Below are 22,628 nucleotides of genomic sequence, written 5' to 3'. Positions count from 1 at the left end.
GAGAAAAACTGGATGTGCAGAAGTTGTACAGGAATACATAAAAGACTAAACAATTTGGAAAGTATGGATAGCCCATAAATAGGGGTTGAAGGTTACCATGGTAACTGCAGAAATGAAGTATTTGTTAAGTGCTTTGTGATGTTCTGAAAGGAATGTAAAAGGTGCTGTATGAATGCAAAGGTTGCCTTCTTTCAGCATTGCAATGTCAAATTGTTAAAGCACATCAAAGTACTTACTGATAGAACATGTTTGGTTCTTTTCCTGATCTGACCCTTTGACCCACTTAGTAAAAAAATACATTCTTCTCTAAGGATCTTAGACTTCCTATCTGAATGGCAGAAATGTCAGAGAGGAAATGTTGCATCCCTTTTAAGTAATTTGTTCACTTTAATGAAAGTCAGTTGTGAAATTATGCAGGGAGGCCGTACCCTGAGACCCTTCTAACTTCTGTAATCCGTGTGCGTTACCAGTAGGGATCGAAACAGAACTGATATCTTGGATTCATCACCTTTCCTCAGAGCAGATCATGATCAATCAGAAATTTCAATCTATTGCTGCCTCCCCTTGGCTGTACTTCCCTTCCCTTTGCCTGTACTACCTCCTCCCTTCCTTCCCTCCACCTGTACCTCACTTCCCTCTCCTCTCTGCCTGTACCTTACCTCTGTCCCTCCCTCCCTCTGCCTATCCCACCCTTCCCTCCATCCCCTCTGCTTTTACTCATCCTTCATCTGTCTGTACTTGTTCTCCATCCTCCAAAGCTTCCCGTCCCTCCCTCCATCTAAATGTCCTCTCCCTTCATCAGTGTATGCCTACCATTCCTCTACATACTCTCTCTCTCTCTGCCTCCCTTCTCTTCCCATCTCTTGCATCCCTTTCTTCACCCCGTCCTCTTTCCCTCTTCTCCCTCTGCCCCTTTCCTCCCCTCCCCCTGCTCCCTTCACATCCTTCCCTCCCCTCCTGTTGCCCCCTCCCTACCCTGCAGAGAGCCGATTGGAGTGGGTACAGTGCAGCATCACGGATACAAACCGGCTTTGTGCTTGTGTTGTGTTATCCAACAAACCCAGCAGGCGTGTGGTTTGAGCCCAACGTGCTGACAAATTGCTCTGACTGTGGCTGGAACAATGGCAGCTTTTGATAAACTCTGCACTGATTCACACACCTCAGGCAATTCGACCCATTTAAATGGAGCACTTGTGTTTCTAGAACAGTTCTCAAAACTCTCACGCTGTTACATCCACGCGGGTGCCTCCGAAAGAGCAACTCAGAAGCGGAGAGGCATAGTTACCGTAACGGTACCACAGTGCCAGTGACCCGGCTTCAATTCGGCCACTGTCTGTAAGGAGTTTGTACCGCGTGGATTTCCTTTGGGCGCTCCAGTTTCCTCCCACGTTCCAAAGATGTATGGGTTAGTAGGTTAATTGCTCACAGTGGTGGCGTGGGTTCATTAGGCCTGTTACCGAGCTATTTCTTCAACTTAAATAAGAATGTGAAGAGCAAGCTCCCGCAACCAGCCATGTTCAATCGCCAGGGTGCGTGTGTGTTGGAACTGTACCTGATTTTAAACATGGCTGGTTAAAGAATGAATATTGGCCCGTACTTCCCTGCAGGTGTTTGAAACAGAGTCCTTCAGTTCCATCTGCCTCGAGTGCAGATCAGCCTCACTCAGATGAGGGTCTCTCCAATAAGGTAGTTGTCCCTCAGCATGTCGCTGAAAGCTTGTAGGTTCACTGGGAAATTCTTTGCCACAGATGGCTATGGAGACCAAGTCATTGGGTATATTTGAAGCAGACGTGGATAGATTCCAGGGACTCCAGAGGCGCTTAGGTTCCAGAGAGCCCAGAGGCGGGTAGGTTCCAGAGAGCCCAGAGGCGGGTAGGTTCCAGGGAGTCCAGAGGCGGGTAGGTTCCAGGGAGTCCAGAGGCGGGTAGGTTCCAGGGAGTCCAGAGGCGGGTAGGTTCCAGGGAGTCCAGAGAGTCCAGAGGCGGGTAGGTTCCAGGATGTCCAGAGGCGGATGGGTTCCAGGGAGTCCAGAGGCGGGTAGGTTCCAGGATGTCCAGAGGCGGGTAGGTTCCAGGATGTCTAGAGGCGGGTAGGTTCCAGGGAGTCCAGAGGCGGGTAGGTTCCAGAGTGTCCAGAGGCGGGTAGGTTCCAGGGAGTCCAGAGGCGGGTAGGTTCCAGGATGTCCAGAGGCGGATGGATTCCAGGGACTCCAGAGGCGCTTAGGTTCCAGAGAGCCCAGAGGCGGGTAGGTTCCAGAGAGCCCAGAGGCGGGTAGGTTCCAGAGAGCCCAGAGGCGGGTAGGTTCCAGAGAGCCCAGAGGCGGGTAGGTTCCAGGGAGTCCAGAGGCGGGTAGGTTCCAGGGAGTCCAGAGGCGGGTAGGTTCCAGGGAGTCCAGAGGCGGGTAGGTTCCAGGGAGTCCAGAGGCGGGTAGGTTCCAGGGAGTCCAGAGAGTCCAGAGGCGGGTAGGTTCCAGGATGTCCAGAGGCGGATGGATTCCAGGGACTCCAGAGGCGCTTAGGTTCCAGAGAGCCCAGAGGCGGGTAGGTTCCAGAGAGCCCAGAGGCGGGTAGGTTCCAGAGAGCCCAGAGGCGGGTAGGTTCCAGAGAGCCCAGAGGCGGGTAGGTTCCAGGGAGTCCAGAGGCGGGTAGGTTCCAGGGAGTCCAGAGGCGGGTAGGTTCCAGGGAGTCCAGAGGCGGGTAGGTTCCAGGGAGTCCAGAGGCGGGTAGGTTCCAGGGAGTCCAGAGAGTCCAGAGGCGGGTAGGTTCCAGGATGTCCAGAGGCGGGTAGGTTCCAGGGAGTCCAGAGAGCCCAGAGGCGGGTAGGTTCCAGAGAGTCCAGAGGCGGATGGGTTCCAGGGAGTCCAGAGGCGGGTGGGTTCCAGGGAGTCCAGAGGCGGGTGGGTTCCAGAGAGTCCAGAGGCGGGTAGGTTCCAGGATGTCTAGAGGCGGATGGGTTCCAGGGAGTCCAGAGGCGGATGGGTTCCAGAGAGTCCAGAGGCGGGTAGGTTCCAGGATGTCCAGAGGCGGGTAGGTTCCAGGGAGTCCAGAGGCGGGTAGGTTCCAGAGTGTCCAGAGGTGGATGGGTTCCAGAGAGTCCAGAGGCGGATGGGTTCCAGAGAGTCCAGAGGCGGGTGGGTTCCAGGGAGTCCAGAGGCGGGTAGGTTCCAGAGAGTCCAGAGGCGGATGGGTTCCAGAGAGTCCAGAGGCGGGTAGGTTCCAGAGAGTCCAGAGGCGGATGGGTTCCAGGGAGTCCAGAGGCGGGTAGGTTCCAGGGAGTCCAGAGGCGGGTAGGTTCCAGGGAGTCCAGAGGCAGGTAGGTTCCAGAGTGTCCAGAGGTGGATGGGTTCCAGAGAGTCCAGAGGCGGATGGGTTCCAGAGAGTCCAGAGGCGGGTGGGTTCCAGGGAGTCCAGAGGCGGGTAGGTTCCAGAGAGTCCAGAGGCGGATGGGTTCCAGAGAGTCCAGAGGCGGGTAGGTTCCAGAGAGTCCAGAGGCGGATGGGTTCCAGGGAGTCCAGAGGCGGGTAGGTTCCAGGGAGTCCAGAGGCGGGTAGGTTCCAGGGAGTCCAGAGGCAGGTAGGTTCCAGGATGTCCAGAGGCGGATGGGTTCCAGGGAGTCCAGAGGCGGGTAGGTTCCAGGATGTCTAGAGGCGGATGGGTTCCAGGGAGTCCAGAGGCGGGTAGGTTCCAGAGAGTCCAGAGGTGGATGGGTTCCAGAGAGTCCAGAGGCGGGTAGGTTCCAGGATGTCCAGAGGCGGGTAGGTTCCAGGGAGTCCAGAGGCAGATGGGTTCCAGAGAGTCCAGAGGCGGATGGGTTCCAGAGAGTCCAGAGGCGGGTAGGTTCCAGGATGTCCAGAGGCGGATGGGTTCCAGGGACTCCAGAGGCGCTTAGGTTCCAGAGAGCCCAGAGGCGGGTAGGTTCCAGGGAGTCCAGAGGCGGGTAGGTTCTTGATTAGAAAGGGTGTCAAAGGTTATGGGGAGAAGGCAGGGGAATAATAAATCAGCCATGATGGAATGGTGGAGCAGACACAATTTGACAAATGGTCTATTTCTGCTTCTATGGCTTATGCTGTCATGATCTTGGAGTAAGTTGAAAGTTAGGTACATCCATCATGGGCCAAAGGGCCTGCACGTATCTGTACTGTTTTATGTTCTATGTTCTGGGAGCCTCTGACACTGCAGGGAAAGTAGCCCAAGTTTGTCTAGTTTCTGCTTACTTCAAACCCTCTTATGCAAGCAGCAACCTGGTGACCTCTTCTGTACCCAGTCCAACGTCTCCAAGTCCTTCCTACGACACAACAACCAGGACTGCACACAATAGCTGCGATTCTTTATGACATCACAGCCCATTTGGCCTTTTTACGCTGGTAATGTTTTCCTCAGTCATCCATGGAGTATAATCATCCTTTCCACTTAGTCATTAACCTTTAGTCAACCAACCTTCTCCTTTCCGCAAGTTTTTGTTTACTACCCTGCTCTCACGATCTCGTTACAATTACTTAAATGTGCCACGTCTTCATGGTTGACTATTTTAAGCAGCACTTTACGGTATTGGCCGTGGTCCGTTTGAGAGCACTGGTGCCTCAGAATTCAAGTTCAAGTTTATTGTCATCTGACTATAGACATATAGAACCAAATGTAACAGCGTTCCTCCGGACCACGGTGCACCCACAATACACACAGCACGTAAAATAAAATATTACCACAAATATGTTAATAAAATATAATTGAAAGTACATGCAGTGCGCAGCATGGATAAACAGTAAACAACTCGCTATCCTAGCGACAAGGCCTCGGTGGGGGCAGGGTATGCCTTAGTCTCACAGTCTGGGGGAAGAAAGGCCAGGTCCTTTCTGATACCATTAAAGCTGGCCTATCGCCAACTTAGAATCTCAAACCGAGGACCAGATCTTACTCTTTTTCCATAATTACCTTGAAACTAATAGCATTCCGATCACTGGATCCCCTACACAAAGTTCTGTCACCTGCCTTGTCTCATTCCCTAACAGAAGATCTAGTATCACACTCTCTCTAGTTGCGACTTCTGTGTACTGATTAAGGAAAGGTTCCTGAACACATCAGCCAAGCTTTATCCCATCGAGCCCTTTTACAGTATGGGAGTCTGTAAACACTCCAGCCAGTGGATTAGCACAGGCCTTCAGTACTCAGCCAGATAAACCACCTGGACCAGGTGCTTTCTGTGGACCCACCCTCCTGAAGGATGCGCTCAGAGACTGAGATCACAGGGACATCAGGCACCGTGGGGTTCGTGAAGGTGCCTCCATGTTTACTCAATCAAAGTGACCATACCCTTTCCTATGATGTACTTATCCACGTGTACTTAAAATATTGTAACTGTACCCACATCTACAGTTTATTCAGGTTTCAACGATGCATTTGATGTCAGAGAAATGTATACAATATACATCCTGAAATGCTTTTTCTTCGCAAACATCCATAAAAAGAGTGCCCAAAGAATGAATGTTAGAAAAAATGTTAGAACCCCAAAGCCCCCCCTCCCACACGTAAGCAGCAGCAAAGCAACGATCCCCCCCCCCCCCACCCAGCAAAAATAAGCATCGGCACCCAACACCGAGCAATCAAGCTTACAGCAAAGCATCAGCAAAGATGCAGACTTACAGTAACCCAAAGATTACTCGTTCACCCGGTATTTGACATACCACTGTGTGTGTGTGTGTGTGTGTGTGTGCGTGTGTGTGTGTGTGTGTGTGTGTGTGTGTGTCTCTCTCTCTCTCTCACTCTCCCTCTCCCTCTCCCCTCCCTCTCTCCCTCTCTCCCTCTCCCCCTCTCCCCCCTCCCCTTAATAAACTCAGTCAGCTCCATCATGGGCACTAGCCTCCCCAGCATCCAGAGCCTCTTCTAGGAGCGAGGCCTCAAAATGGTGGCGTCCATCATTACAGACATGCCCTCTTCTCATTGCAGGAGATACAGGAGCCTGAAGGCACACACTCAGCGATTCAGGAGTAGCTTCATCTCCTCTGCCATCAGATTTCTGAATGAACACTACCTCACGACTTCTTTTTGAACTAGTTATTGAATTTAACTTTAAATATATATTTACTGTAATTTACAGTTTTTATTATGTATTACACACTATATTGTTGCCACATAACAACAGATTTCACAACCTTTGCTATATTAAACCTGATTCTGATTCTACAACTGCAAAACACATGCAAGTCCTGTGCTATTGTGTAACCAACTCTGCAGGTCGGGCAGCATCTGTTGAAATGAGCAGACAACGCTACGGGCCGAGACCCGGGTCAGGACTGAAGAATGAGGGGGCAGGGGCCCTATAAAGAAGGTGGGGGGAGGGTGGATGGCGCCAGGTGAAAAACCAATCAGAGGAAAGATCAAGGGGTGGTGACAGCACAAGGTACAGCAGCTGGAACCAAGAAGTATCCAAATTTCTGACTGGCTGTTTGTAGGGTGTGCCATTGGAAAATGAAGACAAATCTCTTTGGGCCTACTCTAGGCTGCTCTGGGGATTTGGATCAAAGGATTCAGTTTGGTTCGGATGGCTGTTGATGTTGCTCATTTCCATTGTTTGCATGACTTGTTTATTTTCTCTTTCTCTGTGGGCACTGGGGAGGTTGGTCCTAATTTTTTAAATTGGGTTCTTTCGGGTTCCTTGCTTTGCGATGGCCTGTTAAGCAAACAAATCTCAAGGTTGTATAATTTACACTTTCGTTGATAATAAATGCACTTTGAATCAGCTGGTCTGTCAGTGGTGGAAAGGAAGATTTTTTTTATTTGAGCTTGGTGTCTTTACTCAGTTTAGAACTTCCCAGAATTTGTTGGCTAGAATATAATGGAACTTGGCTGATGATCACACTCCACTCATCGGCCTCTGTTTGATCTCGTTGATGCGGATCTCTCTAGAGAGTTGGAGGCTGAGGGGTGACCTAATAGAGGACTCTAAAATATGTTTTAACATATTGGATACACAAGAGTGTTTTTCCATTTGTCAGGAAGAGAGGAACTAGAGGCTGGAATGTAAGATCATCCTCAAGAAATCCAGCGATGAATTTGGAAGGAACTTCTTTACCCAAAGACTGGTGAGGATGAGGAAACTGCCCCCAGAGGGGTGAGTAGTATAGATGCATTTAAGAGAAGGTTGGAGGGAGGGGACCCCGAGTGACCATTTCGGTTTTATGAGAGAAAGCAGGAGTTAGGTAATTGTGGGTTCAAGAATCTCAAGCGCAGAAGGTCAAAACTAACAGCCCAGTGGAGTGTTGTGGGTCTGCTATATCCTCGGAGGTGTCATGTTCCCACTGAGTCATTTAGACCATTGATAAATTCCCCCATGACTCTGTTCCAGAGGGAAAACGTAAGTTTTTCCTTGGCATTCTCACAAAGCATCAGCTCTTTGCTCCAAAATAAACGTCTTCCCCAGGCTACAGCAGAGTTTCGATCCTGAGAACTGTCCATAACCCGCGCCAATCGCAAGTGGGTAATTAAGCCGTGGAGTTCCCAGTGGGCAGGGGCTGCCCCAGCCAGGAAGTTCAGCCCCCTAGTCTGCTAAATGCCTGATCTCACGTCAGGCATTCGTAACCTGGAGTGGACCTGTAATAAAGTCGACTTCCATGGTCATTGTCCTCGGGTCTGCTTATGGGACCTTGATGTGCGGAATGTAATAAAGTCGACTTCCATGGTCATTGTCCTCGGGTCTGTTTATGGGACCTTGATGTGCGGAATGTAATAAAGTCGACTTCCATGGTCATTGTCCTCGCGTCTGCTTATGGGACCTTGATGGCCATGAAGTGATTCGGGATGCCTTGAAAGAATGATGAAGCTTCGGGGTTGTTTGCCATAGATTACAAAGTGCACAGCTTTTCACACAGAGTTGTGACGGTGTTCGTTTGATATAGGTTTCTTTTCATCACATGTACCCAATATACAGTGGAAAGTTCATCTTGCATATCGTTCATATGAGCTGGGACAATGTAAAATAATAACAATGCAGAATAAACTGTAAAAACAGAGGCAGAAGCTTTCTTGTGGCATTGGGATAAGGATTGCAAATTCTTTTGTAGCAAAAAAGGATCTAGTGCTTTCCTGGCATACGTGACGAATAAACTCCTCTCAGGCTTCCAGCCTGGGTACAGGTATCGATTACAACCAACAGCTATCGATTTTAACAAAGATGAAGGTCCTGCTCTAAGTAAGAACTGGAATTTGATTATAAACAAGGTGGGAGAGTAGAAACCTGATCGGATGCAGCCTAACCAATCAGGAGGGACATACTACAGGGATATAAATACCACCAGATTAGACATGTCCAGGCATCATCTCTGAAGAAGGTGGCAGAGTTTGTCATTGAAACGTTGGTTATAATTGAAACCTATCTCCAGCTCGAAGCCTGAGAAGAGTTTATTCCTTCAGAAAGCAATTGGAGAAATCCTCAACAAGGAATGTATTGCAGGGACGTAAGGGCAAGAGCAAAGGACTGTTCTTTAAACAAACCAGCGCAGACATAATGGTCCGAGAGGCTGTCCCTTGAAAGATAAACACACGAGTTTCTGCAGATGTTGGAAATCTTGAGCAACACACTGAAACTGCTGGAGAAACACAGCAAGTCCGGCAGCATCTATGGAGGAGAATAGACAGTCAACATTTCAGGCTAAGACTTTTCATCAGGACTAGAAAGGAAGGGGGGAAGAAACCAGAATAAAAAGGCAGGGGGAGGGGAAGGAGTACAAGTCGGCAGGGGATGAAGTAAGAAGCTGGGAGATGATAGGTGGATACTGTAAAGAGCTGAAGAAAAAGGCATCTGATAGGAGAGGATAGTGGGCCATGGGAGAAAGGGATGGCAGAGGAGATCCAGAGGGAGATGATGGGCAGGTGAGGAGAAAGAGTGAGAGGGGAGCCCGAATGATGGGGGGGGGGGGGGAGAAATTACTGGAAGTTACTATTTCCATTGATCTTTCAGTTTTTAAGAAAGACACAAGGCTACAGATGCCGAAATCTGTAGCAAAACAAAAAGTGGGGAAGAACTCGGCTGGTCAGGAAGCATCTGTGGATAGAAGTGAACAATCAGCATTTCAGGCCAAGGCCTTCAGCAGGTGATTAGGGTGATAATGAACCACCTCTCCCTGACCTTTCACCTGCCATCTTGTTCTCCTCTCTTACCCTCCACCTTCTTTCCCTGGCTTCCACTCTCTTCCTATCCAGTTCCTGGTGAAGTGACTCAGCCCAAAACAGCGACTATTTATTCCCCTCCATAGATGCTGCCCGACCTACTGACTTCCTCCATCATTTTGTGTGCGTGTGTCTCCCCCTGTAACGTACTGTGATCTCAAACACAGCTCTCGGAAGCTGCACATTTGGATATCAGCTAATATCGTTCAGATACTTAGGTGCCTTTGAAGCTCAATCCCGCTAAATGTGCAGTGAATCTGAAGGCTCAGCTTGGGAGAGAGAACAGTCAAATGCATGTTGTTAACCCCCTAGAATCAGCTCCAATATCGAGCTGTCGGAGGAAGCTTGCGGTCCGATGCTCTGCTGTTCCCATATCAGATGGCGATGCAGCTTGGCTAACAAGCCAGGATGTTTACAAATGGAAGAAAAAGGGGAGAGCTAGGCAGAAAGCTCAAAAATGACCATTCCTGGTACAAACGTCTCAGTCCGAAATGCTTTTTCCCCACTGAAGAAGCTACCTGACCTGCTGAGTTCCTCCAGCATTTTGTGTGGGTTGTTATAGATTTATAGTTGTTTCGAATCAAGTGCTTGTCTTATTCATTCAGTATTGGTTTAATAAGCACACTGAGAAGATAGCACTGATGAAAAGTAACGCGCACAAAGTGCTGGAGGAACTCATCAGGTTAGGCAGCTTCAATGGAAAGGAATGAACAGGCATCGTTTTGGGCTGAGACCTTTCATCAAGACCTGACCACGAGCCCTGATGAAGGGTTTCAACCTGAAATGCTGATCCTTTATTCCCAACCTGGGGTACACAGATCCCTTCCTTGATGGTATTGGTCCATGGCATGAAAAAAAAGTTAGGAATCTCTGCTTTTCACAGATGCTGCCTGACTTACTGAGTTCCTCCAGTGTGTGTGTGTTACTCTGGATTTCCAGCATCTGCAGAATCCCTTGTACTTACAAACAGCAGTGCTTCAGGCAAGCCCCATTCCGTTGGATGTAATTAGTATTATTAAAGTAAGAAAAAGTCAAACAGACGGAGGGGGTTGAGAAAGTTATGCACCTGTCAGTATTGCAGTGAAAGTAGTTTATTTAGACTTCAGAAAACTCTCATTACCTTGTGTCACGAGGCAATTATTATACAGGTGGTAAGAAGCAGGGTGGTTAAGAGCAGAAAAGCGAGGAAAAGGAGTGATGAGTGTTCTTCAGCTCGAGGGTTAGCTCATTACTTCTCTAATTTCGATTGCTGACCTCCCATTCTCCGTTTAATAAAAGTAGTTCGGGACTCAGAATGTAATGTTGAGAATGGACTCGCGTCAAGTTGTGGAAAAGGAAGGTAAGGGATGACAGAATCACTGTCATGAGACGATAGTATGCGGCATCTATTTTCTGAAGCCTCATTCACACCAGTCTGGTCACCTGAAAACAAAGCTAGACGTAGACGGAGAGTAAGGGGTTGGCCGGCACAGCAGCATAACACTTTGCAACGCCAGTTGTAAGATCGGGTTCCGTCCCCGCTGCCGCCTGTAAGGAGTTTGTGCGTTTTCTGTGTGACCGCGTGGGTTTCCTCCAGCTCCCTCCGACATTCCAGAGATATACGAGTTGGGGTGAGTACTTTGTGGGCACGCCGGAAGCACGGTGACACCCACCCTCAACGCGATCAACGCACTTCACTACGTGTTTCGATTCTTCAGTGAGCTTTGGATAGGTACGTGTGTGAGAGGGTGCAGGACGATGGGACTAGGCAGAATAATAATTCGGCACAGACTAGGTGGGTTGATGGTGTTGTTCCTGCTCTGTGTCTTTTGCAAGCTGGTTGAACGCCCAGTTGGTGCGGTCTTCTGTTGATTCTGTTATGGATTTATTGAGTATGTCTGCAAGAAAATGAAATCTCAAGGTTGTATATGCTGATTTATGCTTTGAACTATGACTCTGTGGCGAATAAAGGTGGTGCACTGAGAGAGATTTAAAATGGAAATATAACAAATTATTGAGGGAATACAGGGATACAGACTGCAGACCCAAGGTAATCATGGGTGGAAATTCTCTTAATCATGAAGGAATAGGAGGAGACATGCTTCAGTTCCAGACATGTTTATAACCGGAATGGAAGGATTTGGTAAATAGTTAGATGTTAAAAATAATGGTTAAACTGTGTAGAAATTGCTATTAGTGTGTGTACTTGTGTCACGTCGATGAAATGTATATTCTTGGGATGAGAGAATGCTGTTATAATCTGACATGAGAAGCCAGAGGTGCAATTTCGGGATTAGGGAGGATTTAAGTGGGACATTTTCAAAATAGTGGAAGGTTATTAACGGGGGTGTGAATGTGTAACAACTGGCCCACAGTTTGGGTAAGACCAAAAGTGAGATGTAAAGGTTTTGTTTTCAAGTAAACAGCTAAAAAGAAGCAGTCAATGAAGGTACCTTTACAGGAGCTTTAATTAAGACTTGAGATGGCAATCCTACTGAAGGATGAAAAGGAAGGGGATTGTGTGTGCAGATTAGTTGGTAGCATTCCTGTCTGAGTTAGAAGCCCTTTCTTTCATGAAATTCAGTGAAGTACGTTATCTGCACTGGCCACAGTATGGGGGAGTGCATTGGGGATTATGAGCTGTAAGAAACACCAGACACCTGTTTTGTACACCTCTGTGTACCTGTTACCATTCTGATCTCAAGCAACACTGGGCTTTTTGTATCGGAGGGAGTCCAGAGGAGGTCCACTACAAAAAACCACAATAAATATAAATATAAAAGCAATCCAATAAAACACAATGTACATTCGGCCCTCCTTATCCGCGGGTCCCGCATGCGCGGATTCAACCAATCGCGGATCGGGAAAACCCGGAAGTTCTCTCTCTAGCACTCGTTGTTTGAGCATGTACAGACTTTTTTTTCTTGTCATTATTCCCTAAACAATACAGTATAACAACTATTTACATAGCATTTACATTGTATTAGGCATTATAAGTAATCTAGAGATGATTTAAGTACAGGCAGTCCCTGGGTTATGAACGAGTTCCGTTCCTGAGTCAGCCTTTAAGTAGGATTTGAAGTCGGAACAGGTACATCCGGTATTATTTAGCGTCAGTTAGTCAAATGTTTGTCTTAGTATATAGTACATATTTTACCTTTCTATACATATAAAACACTTAAGAAACATATGTATTTCAATAATTAAACCACTGCGTTGCTTAGTAATAATTGTAGCTTTCATCGGGGCAGGGCCTTTCACATGCTCCATTAAAATTGTTCCGATCGTTGACCGACTGTAGCCTAATGCTTTTCCAATGACTGATGGCATTTCACCTCTTTCCTGTCGCTTTATACTTCCACTTTATTTTCAATTGTGATCGTGATTATCTGCGTGAACAGAAACACTGCGGATTCAGAGTTGTGTCGGGTCCTAAAGTCCATCGGACTGAGACAGGTTAAATAAGGTCCGGAGTTCCGCTGGGTCCGAAAGACCAGCGGACTGAGACAGGTTAAATAAGGTCCGGAGTTCCGCTGGGTCCGAAAGACCAGCGGACTGAGACAGGTTAAATAAGGTCCGGAGTTCCGCTGGGTCCGAAAGACCAGCGCACTGAGACAGGTTAAATAAGGTCCGGAGTTCCGCTGGGTCCGAAAGACCAGCGGACTGAGACAGGTTAAATAAGGTCCGGAGTTCCGCTGGGTCCGAAAGACCAGCGGACTGAGACAGGTTAAATAAGGTCCGGAGTTCCGCTGGGTCCGAAAGACCAGCGGACTGAGACAGGTTAAATAAGGTCCGGAGTTCCGCTGGGTCCGAAAGACCAGCGGACTGAGACAGGTTAAATAAGGTCCGGAGTTCCGCTGGGTCCGAAAGACCAGCGGACTGAGACAGGTTAAATAAGGTCCGGAGTTCCGCTGGGTCCGAAAGACCAGCGGACTGAGACAGGTTAAATAAGGTCCGGAGTTCCGCTGGGTCCGAAAGACCAGCGGACTGAGACAGGTTAAATAAGGTCCGGAGTTCCGCTGGGTCCGAAAGACCAGCGGACTGAGACAGGTTAAATAAGGTCCGGAGTTCCGCTGGGTCCGAAAGACCAGCGGACTGAGACAGGTTAAATAAGGTCCGGAGTTCCGCTGGGTCCGAAAGACCAGCGGACTGAGACAGGTTAAATAAGGTCCGGAGTTCCGCTGGGTCCGAAAGACCAGCGGACTGAGACAGGTTAAATAAGGTCCGGAGTTCCGCTGGGTCCGAAAGACCAGCGGACTGAGACAGGTTAAATAAGGTCCGGAGTTCCGCTGGGTCCGAAAGACCAGCGGACTGAGACAGGTTAAATAAGGTCCGGAGTTCCGCTGGGTCCGAAAGACCAGCGGACTGAGACAGGTTAAATAAGGTCCGGAGTTCCGCTGGGTCCGAAAGACCAGCGGACTGAGACAGGTTAAATAAGGTCCGGAGTTCCGCTGGGTCCGAAAGACCAGCGGACTGAGACAGGTTAAATAAGGTCCGGAGTTCCGCTGGGTCCGAAAGACCAGCGGACTGAGACAGGTTAAATAAGGTCCGGAGTTCCGCTGGGTCCGAAAGACCAGCGGACTGAGACAGGTTAAATAAGGTCCGGAGTTCCGCTGGGTCCGAAAGACCAGCGGACTGAGACAGGTTAAATAAGGTCCGGAGTTCCGCTGGGTCCGAAAGACCAGCGGACTGAGACAGGTTAAATAAGGTCCGGAGTTCCGCTGGGTCCGAAAGACCAGCGGACTGAGACAGGTTAAATAAGGAACTTGAGCATTCGCAATTTTTGGTATCCGCACGGGGTCCCGGAACCAATCCCCCGCGGATAAGGGGGGGCCGACTGTACAAGTAACTGCGATATACATAAATAGATTGTGTGCACGTAAAGTGACACGAGGTGGGTGGGTTGAGAAGTAAATCAGCCTGACAGCTTAGGGGAGAACTGTTGAGTCTAGTTATCTGGGTGTGGTACTGTGTAGCCTCTTCCTTGATGTTCTCTGACATGGAATCACTTCGGCATTCTTTGTTTGAAATCAGGTTTAATATCACTGGCATATGTCATGAAATTCGTTGTTTTGTGGCTGCTGTATATTGCAATACATAATAATAAAAGCTGGAATAAGTAAGTAGTGCAAAAGAGTAGTGAGGAAGTGTTCATGGGTTCAATGTCCATTCAGAAATCAGATGGCAGAGGGGAAGAAGCTGTCTCTGAATCTTCCAGTGTGTGTGTCTTCAGGCTCCTGCACTCCTCCCTGATGGTAGCAATGAGCAGATGGCCTGGATGCTATGGAGACTATTGCCCGTGACGGAGTTGACTGAGCTCACGATCTTCTGCAGCTTCTTTCGATCCTGTGCGGTTGAAAGTTTATTGTCGTGCCTTCTTTGTAATTGCGTTGATACGATAGGCCCAGATCCCTGAGTCCCAGTCCTGGAAAGCTCCACCCATTGGCACTGTGAGGGAGCCTACACTCGAAGGACAACAGTGATTCAGGAAAGCAGGTCACAACTACCTTCTGAGAGGCGACTGGAAGTTAGGACCAGAATCCTGAACTCAGATGTAGTTGAAATCGGAGCCACTGTAGGTCAACGTGCCCCTGTTGTTGGCAATGGATTGTAAGCAAATTTTTGTCTCCTTTTATCTTTGTGCTACAGTGTAATTCAGAAATTGCTTGCAAACCGAGCTGGTCTTGCAAATCTATAATCAGCTTTAATTTGTTTCATCCGGTAATTTATCTTTTCCCAAAGAACCTATGATTTACGGTGGCAAATATAATAGGCAGGAGTTCCTGGCAGTGTAAACCTTAATTTTGTTTGCATTGCATCTGTAGGCACTGAGTCTGTTGTCAGTACGTAGCTAAAAGTGTGTCAGAGTTGAAGCTATAAGCTCTTAAAGCTCATTGTATCTTTTTAACTGTATAAATTCCAGTTGCTGTTGAAGCAACAGCGTCCAAAGAGATAAAGGCGAGGTGAATGTTTTAAACATGAGAAATCCTTCAGACGCTGGAAATCCAAAGCAACACACACAGAATGCTGGAGGAGCTCAGCAGGTCAGGCAGCGTCTGTGGAAATGAAGAGACACCCGGCCTTTTGGGTTGAGAGTTTTGGGTCGACCGTTTATTCATTTCCATGGATGCTGCCTGACCTGCTGAGCTCCTCCAGCATTTTGAGCGTGTAGGTTGGGCAGCATCTATGGAGGGAAATGGGCAGTTGATATTTTGGGTCGAGACCCTTCACCTGGCCGGGCTTCATCCGTTGAGGGAAAGGGATGTTTGGGGAGATGAAATATGCTAAAGAATTGGGCAGCACAGTAGCATAGTGGTTAGCATGATGTCGTTAAGGTGCCGGCAAAATCAGGGTTCGACTCCTGCCACTGTCTGTGGGGAGTTTGTATGTTCTCCCGGTGACCGCGTGGGTTTCCTCTGGGTGCTCTGGTTTCCTCCCACAGTCCAAAGCCTTGAGGCTAAGGTCAGTGAGTTGTGGGCATGTTGTACTGGCGTAAGTAGCATGGAGACACTTGCCAGCCACTCAGCACAATCCTCTCCTATTTGACACAAACTGAACGTTCCCATGTCTGTGTGATAAATAAATCTATAGCAACACACACACACACAGCAGGTCCGGCAGCATCCATGGAAGTGAATAAACAGTCGACGTTTCAGGCCGAGACCCTTCAGGACTGGAAAAGAAGGGAGAAGATGCCAGAATAAAAAGGTTGGAGGAGGGGAAGAGGGATAGCTAGAAGGTGATAGGTGAAGCCAGGTGGGTAGGAAAGGTAAACGGCTGGAGTGGAAGGAATCTGTTAGGAGAGAGGGAAGGAAGAGGGGATCCAGAGTGAGGTGTCAGGTGGGTGAGAAGAGGTAAGAGGCCAGTGTGGGGAATAGAAGAAGAGGGGAGGGGGAGGTAAAAATGTTTTTACCAGAAGGAGAAATCGATACTCATGCAATCAGGTTGGAGGCTACCCAGATGGAATATGAGATATTGCTCCTCCACCCCAAGAGTGACTTCTTTTTGGGACAAGAGGAGGCCATGGATCGATGTGTCAGAATGGAAACTAAAATGTTTGGCCACCAAGAATACTCGTTGGCTTCATGATGATGAAAGATTCCACAGTCTAATCATGGTCTATCAGAAATAAGGGTTGGTTGTCCTGACGTGTTTCTGAGGCGAGTAACCCCACATCACAACCTGGGGCATGACACTGGCCCCCACACTCCCTGATGGGAAGGGGTGGCTGGCTGGGAAATAACAGGTGTGAAAAACTGCGAAGTAATATTCTATAAAACTCTGGTTCGAGTGCACTTGGAGTACTGTATTCCATACTGGTCTGCACGTTATGGGAAGGACGTGGAAGCTTCGGGGAGGGTGCAGAGGAGATTTACCAGGATGCTGCCCAGATTAGAGAGCATGAGGATAGGTTGAGCAAACTGGGGCATTTCTCTCTGGAGCAAAGGACAATGAGAGATGGCTCGGTACAGGTGTACAAGATGATAAGAGGCATGTATTGAGTGGACAGCCAGAGACTTGTTCCCAGGGCGGCAATGGCTGATACAAGATGGAATAAATTTTAAGGTATGGGGGGTTGGGGTGGGTAGATGTCAGAGATAGGATTTTTACATGGGGGGGGTAGCTAAATTAAGTGCACTGACAGTGTTGGTAGTAGAGGCAGATATATTAGGGGCATGTAAGAGACTCTTAGATAGGCACATGGTTGAACAAAAAATGTAGGCCTACATAGGAGGAAAAAGTTAGATTAATCTTGAAGTAGGTTAAAAAGTTGGCACAACATTGTGGGCTGAAGGGCCTGTCCTTTGAGTGACTTAACTGTGTTTACCACCTCACCTCCACTTCAGCCCCCAAATTCACTGCTTGTCTCATTCCTAAAGTAAAGTGGTTCCCCAATCACCACTATCTGCATCCTTTTGTTGCCTCACCTATCACCTACCAGCCTCTGTCATTATTTCCACCCCCTCCCACATCCTCCATCTGCCTATCACCCCTTCTCACCTGGACCCATCTGTCAGCTGCCAGCTCTTGCACCTCCCCCAGCCCCCTCACCTCTTCATGATGCCACAACTGGATCGCTGCATGCATTTCTGGTCTACTTGCTTGAGAAAAGATTCACTCTCTTTGGAAGCTGTGCAGAGGAGGCTCACCTAGTTTTTTTCCGGAGATGTGGGGGTTTAGCCCATGAGAAAAGATTCACTTGCCTGATTCTGAAATTCAGAAGAATGAGAGGAGATCTTACAGAAACATGTAATATTATGAAAAGGATAGGTGAGATAGAGGCAGGAAAGTTGAGACTTTCTGGTAGGTGAGACTAGAACTAGGGGACATAGCATCAAGATTTGGGGGAGTAGATTTAGGATGGAGATGAAGAGAAACTTCTTTTCCCAGAGAATAGTGGAAGTATTTGTGAAATTCTCTGCCCAGGGAAGAAGTTTCCAAAGCACCTTCTCCCTAGTAATGGCAACTTCACTTACTTCTGACTCCTGACACTCTTGAACTTCCAGGATACTGCTAGTGTCTCTTCCTCAATGAAGACTTAATGCAAAATACTAAAACAGTTTGTCCCCCATTACTTTGTGGCCAAGTTTGTGGATGATATAAAGATAGGCAGAGGGTTAGGTAGTTTTGAGAGGCTACCGAAGGACTTAAACAGGTTAAGAGAACGGGCAAAGAAGTGACAGATGGAATACAGTGTCAGGAAGTATATGGTCATGCACTGTGGTAAAAGAAATAAAAGCATAAACTATTTTCTAAATGGGAAGAAAATTCAAAAATGCAAAGGGACTTGTGAGTTCTCTTGCAGGATTTCCTAAAGATTAATTTGCAGGTTGAGTTGGTGGTGAGGAAGGCAATTGCGATATTATTTTTCATTTCAAGAGCACTAGAATATAAAAGCAAGTATGTAATGTTGAGGCTTTAAAAGGCACTGGTGAGGCCTCACTTGGAGTATAGTGAGTAGTTTTGGGCCCCTTATCTAAGAAAGGACGTGCTGACGTTGGAGAGGGTTCAAAGGAAGTTCATGAAAATGATTCTGGGATTGAAAGGCTTATCATAAAGCGGTGTGTTTGATGGCTCTGTGCTTGTACTCACTGTAATTCAGAAGAATGAGGGGAGAATCTCATTGAAACCTAACGAATGTTGAAAGCCCTTGATAGAGTGGATGTGGAGAGGATGTTTCCTGTGGAGTCTAAAAACAGAGGACACAGCCTCAGAATAGAGGGGTGTCCATCTAGAATGGCGATGAGGAGGAATTTCTTTAGCCAGAGACTAGTGAATCTGTGGAATTGGTTGCCACAGGTGGCTGTGGAGGTCAAGTCATTGGGTATATATAAGGCAGAGGTTGATAGATTCTTGTTTGGTCAAGAGTATGACGGGATATGGGGAGAAGGCAGGAGATCAGGGCTGAGAGGGAAATGGATCAGTCAAATGGCCTAATTCTGCTCTTGTAACTTACGTTCTTGCGGTGTACCTCTCCACCATAATCTTTTAGCAGTCTGATATCTACTCTTGCCTCTTTTTTACTCTTTATATGGGTGAAAAAACTTTTGGTATCTTCTTTGATATTGCTGGCTATCTTGCCCTCATATTTCACCTTTTCCTCCCATTATGATTTCTTTGATACATGGGAGTCTTGGTAGCTTAGCCATGAGTGCAACACTGTTACAGCATGGGACGTAGTAGTTCAGAGGTCAATTCTGTAAGAAGTTTGGAAATCTGTATGTTCTTTCCATGAGTGCATGGGTTTCCTCCGGGTGCTCCGGTTTCCTCCCACATTCCAAAGACGTACCGGTTATTAGGTTAATTAGCCATTGTAAATTGTCCTGTGATTATGCTAGGGTTAAATAAGTAGGTTGCTGTGTATTGTGGCTCGTTGGGCCAGGAGGGCATGTTCCACACTGTATCTCTGAATACATCAATAAAATAAAGTTGCTGATCAGATATGATCTTGCCAAATGGGCTGAGTAGCGTATTCTTGCTTCTATTTTTTTTTGAAGCAATCTGTTGTGTTCACGTGTAGGCTTGCCTTTTTTCCCCACAATGCTAAAAATTTCCTTTCTGTCACAGACCAGTCGTTAGTGGTTGCCAGGCCACCATTATCCGCCGAGTGGCGGATTAGAGCCCACGGCTATTTACGAGTAGCATCGCGAACTTGTTGAAGAACCGCGGCGACAACTTGCATTTATGTCGACTCTTGAGTTATTCCAAAGATTCTTGTGGCTTCCTTCAGGAAAACTGCTGGTGAACCAGGCAGGATATTACCAGGATGTTTGCTCAAAGCAATTGTGTGTCTTTGATGATTCTTAAAGCAAAACAGAGGGAGGTTCATAGTGGGCGGGGATGAAATTACCAGCGAAGGGTGTAAATATAACATAAGCCAAATGCTTGTGGGCTGACCAGTTTCCGAGGTGCAGGATTTAAAGATAGTTTGAGCAGTGTTCATTGAGAGCTAAGTTTGGTTTTAATATTCATGAAGCAGGCCAAATATCAGTGAGAGCGGCTGTGATGCAGGTCCTTCAGTTTGAAATACGGATAAGGCACTTCACAAAGGAACAGCAGAACTCTACTGGATGAAACCACAGGCACAGTCTTGACATCTTAGACAAAAAAGGTATGGCAGTGATGTGAGTAGATTTTTTTCCTCTTCATACGGATGGTTAGAAACCAGAATTTGAAGGGATGATGAGAACAGAAAGAATCGGGGCCTTTGAAAGGGAATTAGATCGGTTCTGAATGATGGAATCATTTTGTGGAGGAAGAACGTGGAATTGAGATTTTTCAACAAGGGGCAAGCATGGACTAGATAGGCTGAATGGCTGCTCCAGTAATTCGGATTCTTGTCTGTTAAGAACAAAGTACATTGATATGTTAGAGTCTGTTATGACCATTTTTCAGGATATCGGGGATCAGTGGTAGATGGTGGCAAAGAGTGTGTGTGTTCCGTTTGCCTTCATTGACGAGGGCATTAAGTCCAGGAGTTGGAAGTCACAATACGTTGGTGAGATTACACTTGGAGTATTCTGTACAGGTGTAGTTACCAAACAAGGATGTTGTTGTGACATGAACAAATCACTGGAGAGGCACTGAAGCTCGTGGATATAGATGAGTTTTATTCAACAAAATGAGCAGCAGGCATCATGTTGAGACACTCTTGGCACAGGAGGCTTGCTTGTCCCAATATTACATGATACAATGTGTCTACAATGCTTCCTTTGAATTGCATATAGTTTTCAAACACATCCTTCTTCAAGCCCACACCTCAGACACCCAAAGTGAATGTTACTCCCCACTGACGGTCTCTCTGGATTCGTGAAAATGCAGACATCATGTGAGTGGGTATTTCCTGGTTTGTAATCAGCCCCAATCTGCAGCTCCAGTGAAGCTTTTGCTCAGAACTGCATTTTAAATTTAATCTACAACCCACATTCAAATCTGAAGACTGGTTGCCCCTGAAATTAATATTTACTCTATACTCTTAACTCCAGATTACACCCTAACAGTTGTCATTAACCTGGAAAGGGTGTAGAAAAATTTCACGAGGATGTTACCGGAGCTGGAGATTTGACTTGTCATGGGACACTGGATAGGCTGGGACTTTTCCCCTTGTGGGAAGAAGGCTGAGGAGAGACATAATGACAAGAGATTCTGCAGGTGCTGGAAATGCAAAGCAACACACACAAGAAGCTGGAGGAGCTCAGCAGGTCAGGCAGCACGTATGGAAATGAATGAACAGTTAATGTTTTGGGTGAAGACCCATCATCGGGGATGGGGAGGGAAGAGGGAAAATGCCAGAACAAGAAGACTTGGGGGTAAAGGAGTACAAACCAAGTGTTAGGTGAAGCCAGGTAGGTGGGGGGGGGGGGGGAGTGAAGTAAGAAGTTGGGAGGTAATGGTGGATAAGGTAAAGGACTGGTCCATGAACATTGACTTTTCTAACTACTGGTGATTTTCCCCCACTCCCTTCCCACTTTTTCAACTCCTCACTCTGGCTCCCCTCTTACCTCTTCTCTTTTCCTCACCTGCCTACCACCTCCCCCTGGTGTCCCTCTTCCTTCTCTTCCTTCTTAGTCCACTCACTTTTCCAATCAGATTCCCTCTTCTCCAGCCCTTTACCTTTTCCACCTATCACCTCTCAGCTTCTCACTTCAGCCTCCCTCCCCTAGGGGGAGCTGTTGCAAGTGTGAAGAGAATAAAATAGAGCGTTGATATAGATTTATTTTAAACTGGAGACTGGTAGTCAGCACAGACTAAATGGGCTGAAGAACCTGTTTCTGTTCTGTCTCTCTCTGTGACTTTAAGCTCTGCTCCTCTCCAACAGGATTTCTCTCTCTTTCATTTACCTTCGTTTGTTCGATATGTGCCGTGTCGAATGACATAGGCGATCATGATCTTTCCGTGACCATGATTGTTCTTGGCAAATTTTACTACAGAAGCGGTTTGTCATTACCTTCTTCCGGCAGTGTCTTTACAAGGAAGGTGACCCCAGCCATTATCAATCCCCTTCCGATATCGTCTGCCTGGCATCAGTGGTCACATAACCAATGCTTGTGATGTACACCAGCCGCTCATACGACCATCCACCACCTGCTCCCATGGCTTCAGGTGACCCTGATCAGGGGGCAAAGCAGGTTCTACACCTTGCCCGATGGTGACCTGCAGGCTAGCGGAGGGAAGGAACGCCTTACACCTCCTTTGATAGAGACATATCTCCACCCCACCAACAATTTAATTTACCTTGCTCACCCAAAATACCTTTCATTTCCCTTTTTTTTGACCAGAAGCCTACTGCAGCCTCTGCCTTCCAGGCAGAGAAGCAATGATCACCAAGCATCCTTCAGCCCATCTTGGACAACACCAAAACTGGTTATGTCATGTGCACCGTAGTTTACTTCACTTGTTCACTGTGCAGCACAATATCTACCTCCTTACACATTTCTAGTTCTGATAAAGAGCCATTGATATTGGCCAAGTTTCCTTCTCTACGAATGTGGCCTGAGTAGTTCCAGAATTTTCAGTTTTTATTTTAATTAGCATTTTGTGGTATAGATGTTCTGTCAGATAAAAAAGTTAGTACTGCCTAAACAAAAGTGAGTTTAAATGAAATAAAAGATTCGAAGTACATTTATTAGCAAGGTTTGTATACAGAATACAACTCTGCTGTTCGTCCTCCCGCAAGCAGGCACGAAACAAAGAAGCACCATGGAATCCGTTCAAGGAAACATCAAACACACAATGCCTCGGAAAAAAAAGAACAAAATGCGCAAATGGCAAAAAGCAAGCAGACAACACGTAGAATATCAGGCATCAAACCGAAAGTCCAGTCGTGTTCAGTTCTGTGTCACACCGCGAGCCCACTGCAGGCCGTAGGGCAAGGCATTCTTCCCTGAAGTGCCCCAGTCCGCATCAAACTGCTCAGAAAACAGCAGTAAAGAGAGTAGAAGGAAATCGAAGAATAATAGGAAACAAATTGCCACGTTGCAGGACTTATCT

At 47.3% G+C, this 22,628-nt stretch overlaps 1 protein-coding gene across 6 annotated transcripts in view; it reads left to right on the top strand.

Moving 5' to 3' along the window:
* LOC140717308 (solute carrier family 45 member 3) overlaps positions 1–22,628 on the top strand; it is a 154,885-nt gene that overhangs the window by 72,397 nt on the left and 59,860 nt on the right. For 2 of the 6 annotated variants that reach the window (XM_073030771.1, XM_073030770.1), the window contains one exon: positions 6,993–7,104. The exons of 2 other annotated variants lie outside the window; for them this stretch is intronic. The gene's annotated coding sequence lies outside the window, so the exon portion shown is untranslated. Of the gene's footprint in view, positions 1–6,988; positions 7,105–14,615; positions 14,748–22,628 lie in introns of those variants that run through there. 2 more of the 6 variants (XM_073030768.1, XM_073030772.1) reach the window with 2 other exon arrangements.

The sequence above is a fragment of the Hemitrygon akajei genome, chromosome 27 (assembly GCF_048418815.1).
Source record: "Hemitrygon akajei chromosome 27, sHemAka1.3, whole genome shotgun sequence".
NCBI classification, from domain to species: Eukaryota; Metazoa; Chordata; class Chondrichthyes; order Myliobatiformes; family Dasyatidae; genus Hemitrygon; species Hemitrygon akajei.
The sequence above is the reverse complement of the archived record's forward strand: the minus strand, read 5'-3'. Positions and strand labels throughout refer to the sequence as shown.